This window comes from Bombina bombina, chromosome 6 (assembly GCF_027579735.1).
Source record: "Bombina bombina isolate aBomBom1 chromosome 6, aBomBom1.pri, whole genome shotgun sequence".
Classification (NCBI taxonomy): Eukaryota; Metazoa; Chordata; class Amphibia; order Anura; family Bombinatoridae; genus Bombina; species Bombina bombina.
Genome location: NC_069504.1, coordinates 1,011,676,161 through 1,011,681,029, shown reverse-complemented (window position 1 = coordinate 1,011,681,029; position 4,869 = coordinate 1,011,676,161). Strand labels below are relative to the sequence as shown.

The 4,869-nt window shown below is 37.0% G+C and overlaps 1 pseudogene; it reads right to left on the bottom strand.

Moving 5' to 3' along the window:
• Positions 1 to 1,004: 1,004 nt before the first annotated feature.
• Positions 1,005 to 4,273, bottom strand: LOC128664855 (serine/arginine-rich splicing factor 9-like; annotated as a pseudogene).
• Positions 4,274 to 4,869: the final 596 nt, after the last annotated feature.

Below are 4,869 nucleotides of genomic sequence, written 5' to 3'. Positions count from 1 at the left end.
ATTCCTAACGAAATTTGTAGGTAAATTACACAGGAATAAATCGTTTTAACTAAAGGGACAGTCTATACCTTAGTCATCTTAAATGCTTACATTAGATTAACTGCAAATAGCCTCCTGCACACTTTCTATATCATGCAGCAGAAACAGTAAAAAAGTTATTTTAAAATGAATATTGTTTCTGGTCATTTTGAAATGGTTTCCTAGCTCTGCCCACTGATGACATCACGATCTGGGCTGCATTAAAGGCTTCACTAGTTACAAAAGACTCACTAATTGGATTCAACAGATTGTCAATGCTATTCAGCTCATAGATGCAGCCCAGATTGTGATGTCATCAGTGAGCAGAGTTTGGCAGCCATTTCAAAGTAACCAGAAACAATAGTCATTTTAAAATAAATGTTTTACTGTTATGGCTCCATGATATAGAAAGGGTGCAGGGGAGAATTTGCAGCTTAATCTTAATCTAAGACTTTAAGATGACTAAAGTGTAGACTGTCCCTTTAAGTACACTGGATGAGCAAAATAAAAGAAAAGAAAAAAGGAAATTTGTATTTAAAAGAACAAAAAACAAAGTGTAATTGTTCTTCATAAAATGGGCAGAACATGGGCATTAGCGTTCCATAAGCGTATATGAAATTTTCTCTTAAATCCCAGCGTATTTCTATACACATTTTCGCACTACAGTTCTCACTATTTTGTCTCGTCAGTCAAAAAGTGGCGAGTTTTCGCCAAAATACTCAAAACACTGATTATTCAGAAAGGAAAACCTATGCATACGAAAATTACAATTCACTGAAAACAGCGTAATGTTTTTTTGTTTTTTTTTTGTTTTTTTTTGTTGCACCACCAGGTATGACATTTTATTTAATGTACTTATATTGACAAAGAGGCTCTATATTTATTATCTTCTGTTTACCCCAACAGGTAATATTCCATTACCAACACATGACCCGATAATTTAACCATCTAAGAAGAAGAGGAGGAGGAAAAACAAAATCAGAATGTTAACACAGCATCAAGACTTTAATAGGATAGCTACAGATGTTTTTTTTATTTAACTGAAACACCTTTATAATAAAAAGGAAAAAAAGACATACAAATTTGAGCAGGATTAAAAAGTTAATTTCACACATCTTTTCTAATAGAGTGGGTAAAGTTGGACAATCATATTCCCTTATGCTTGTCCTGGTGCCACTATTTTGCTTCACCCTTAGTCACAGTATATTCATTTCCACACACTAATGCACAGATCAAAATTAAGCCATCCATCCTTTTAGGCATATTCTTGGCTTGTATGCCCACATTGAAAAACTAGAAACTGGTGGGGTAAACCTGTTTTTAAAACAGATGCCAGAAGCACATTTCTTTAAAAAGAAAAATTAAAAAAAAATTAAAATTAAAAAAGACAAAAGGTGATGAAATCCATCAGGTGCGGAATGTAACTTCAAAGCAGATGGGCTTTAGAATTATATCCATAGAAAGTGTCCCTGTGGTTACAGATCAGTACGGTTGGAAAGGGGAGGGTGAGCGGCGGTTTTGATATGGAGAGTCACGCCCTCTAGAACGGGATCTTGATCTTGAGTAACTGGCATTTCGTTCTGGGCAAACACGAATATAGGAGGTTTCACCCTCATGCGACCGGAATTTAGTATCATCCAGTTTCCTCAAAGCATACTCCATATCCTCCTTGCGGATTAATTCAACAATTCCCATACCATCTTTATGTACATCAGCATAGCAGACATCACCAGTTTCTCTCATGTGATCCTTCAGATCCTGCCAGCTACCTGACGGGGGAAGACCTGTGACAATTACTCTGAATTCTGACCGACGAGAGGGGGGGCCATTTCTTCCTCTGGGAGCCCCATAATTACCACCCCTCCTCCTCCTCCTCCGCCACCACCACCAGAGCCTCACAAAGGCCGTGTAAACTCGACCCGTAGACGACATGAGCCAAATTCACATCCATTCCGTCCAAAGACTGCATCCTCTGCATCTCAGGGATCTTGGAAGCTGATGAAAGCGAATGGAGCACTACTGCTCCCGCCGCGATTCTTCAGCACAATGCTCCGGATCCGGCCGTAACGATGAAACAGTTCGTCTAGCTCCTTCTCCCGCACATCGGCGGGAAGGTTCCCACGTAGATCCGTCCATCTCCTGTACCTGCCCGCTGGGGCTCCCGATCCCACTCCCAGCTTGATATGCTTCCTCTCACAGGCCACGCAAAGCACGCTGGGCAACGGCCGGAAGTCTACCTTCGCGTAATGTTTTTTTTATTAAACATTATATTCAAAATTTAAAACACACCGGTCTCTGTCTTTGAACCTTTGCAAATTTTTACCTAGCAGAGAGCTCTCATTATTTGTATGGAAGACTTCTTGTCACTTGCAGGGACAGCCCTTTTTTTTTATAGAATTCCATGAGGGCTGCTACTGCTAGTGTTGGAGTAAAAAATCACGTCTTGACCGGCAAAATTGTTAGAATTGGGGGCCAAAGGACCCGATTCCATAAAGCTGTCTGGTCTCGCCAGTACCATGAACCCCCTGTCTGAATTCTATAAAGGCAGTTTTTACTTTGAGACCAGTGTGTCTCACAAAGGGTTGTTACCTGCTTTTAAATATGCGAAGGCGATGCATACATTACAACAATGTTTACAAAATATTGTAATTTAAAAATCGTATAAAATCAATAGATTAAATATTGAAATAAAAATGCAGTATTGTTTAATCTTATTAAAAATTAAAAAAAAATCCACAAAAAGGGCATTCTATGAAACAGGGGAGTTACATCGGTGTAACTGAAATGTTTCCTCTAGGTCTGGCGTATTCTGTAAACATTTTTATCCTGCAGATCTTGGTGGTGATATTGTTTCAAAATACTTATAACCCTAATAGAAAAATGCATGTATACCAAAAGAGAGGCAACTGTCAGATACTATATAAGTCGCGTTTGGCAAACGCTCAAAGCCAGCGCCGCCACATCAGCTTCAGCGATGATGTGCGCTATGGAGACGTCACAAGTAAGGGAACTTAGAAAAATGTTTTGCATGCGCAAAGGGATCTGCTGCACAATAATGGAGAACACATATATAATTCATATGTGAGACGCTTCTATTTGCATTAAATATTTCTAATACTTAAAAGGTATTAGAAATATTGCATGCAAATAGAAGCGTCTCACATATGTAAGTAAAGCAGCCCTATGTAAATAAGCACCCAAAACTGCAAGTCAGTATGTTTAAATACACTTTTATACACATATATATATATATATATATATATATATATATACACAGTATAAAATTATATTCTATTGCTTTAATGTAGAAGTCTTTATTATTTTTATTATGTTTTTTTTTTGCTGAAATGTTGGATCAATGGGGTTTTTAAAGTCCCTTGTTCAATATTTTTCATATGTTCTAGACATCTTATTTTTAGACCCCTTTTTGTTCGACCTATATACCTCATAAGTGTTCTACAGGTGCACTCTAGCATGTACACCACATACTGTGATTTAAAGTTCAGGAATTTTTTAATGGGACATTTTTCCTCCTCCTCTGAGATTTGTGGAAAGCGATTGTATTTCTTTGTCCTGTGAGTGTGCTCACAGCAAACACAAATTTCCTAGAGCATTTAAAAAAAAACGTAGATTTTAATAATCCATCTTTTTTAGACTTCATTCTGTTGTCTCTCTTTTTGTTTATTGCACTTGGTGATAACATGCTTTTTAAATTTTTATTCTTTTTATATATAACATTGGGTACATCTCCTATTGCTTCTCTCAATAAGGGATCATTCTGTAGAATTGTCCAATGTTTTTTTAAAATGTTTTTAATTTTCCAGTGTCCTTCTTTAAAGGTAGTAACAAATTTAACTTTACTTATATTTCTATTTGTATTCTCCTTTTTCTCTTGTCCCTTTTTAGCTCTTGTATTATGCACAAGAGTATGTCTATCTAGAGTCTTGGCCTTTTTATATGCCCCTTCTATCAAAGTGTCTAAATAATTCTTCTCCTTGAATTTTAGTTTTAAAACCTCAGATTCCCTCTCAAAATCACTCATGTTCATGCAATTTCTCCTGAGTCTCTGAAATTGTCCATACGGTATGTTCTCTATCCACCTTGGATGGTGTGCACTCCTTGCATCTAGATAGCCATTTGTATCTGTCTCTTTTCTGAATAATGCACTCTGGATTGCACCATCCAAGGTGGACAGAGAAACATCTAGAAAATCAATGTGGGTGTTGCTTATTTTATCTGTAAATTTCAGATTCATGCTATTAGCATTCAAACCTTCTACAAATGACTTCCACTCTGTATCCTCTCCTTCCTAGATAATTAGAATGTCATCTATAAACCAACGCCAGAATTTTACCTGACTATGTTTGTAATTACTGCCTTCATATATCATCTCTTTCTCTAATTCCCCCATATAAAGGTTAGCAAAATTTGGCGCAAATTTAGTGCCCATAGCCGTACCTGTTTTTTGCAGGTAGAATTTCTCTTCAAACTGAAAATAATTTTTTTCTAAGACAAATCTTATTGAGTCTAGAATAAATAATTTTTGATTCTCTACCATTGTGCCCATTGTTTCTATAGAATGTTGTATGGCTCTTATACCCATATCATATGGAATCGAAGTATACAGGGCTGTGACATCCAAGGTAGCCCACTTATAAGTGGGTTTCCATTCTAGCCCCTCTATGATCTACAACAGGTGGGGTGTATCTCTAAGGTAGGATTTTAATTCTACTACCATTGGTTTCAAAAATATATCTACATACTCCGATTAGCGGGAGGTGAGTGAGTCTATGCCAGGGATTAGGTTTCTTAGTTGGAGCAAAGGATATGCCTCTTTTTAAGAGTTCAGTT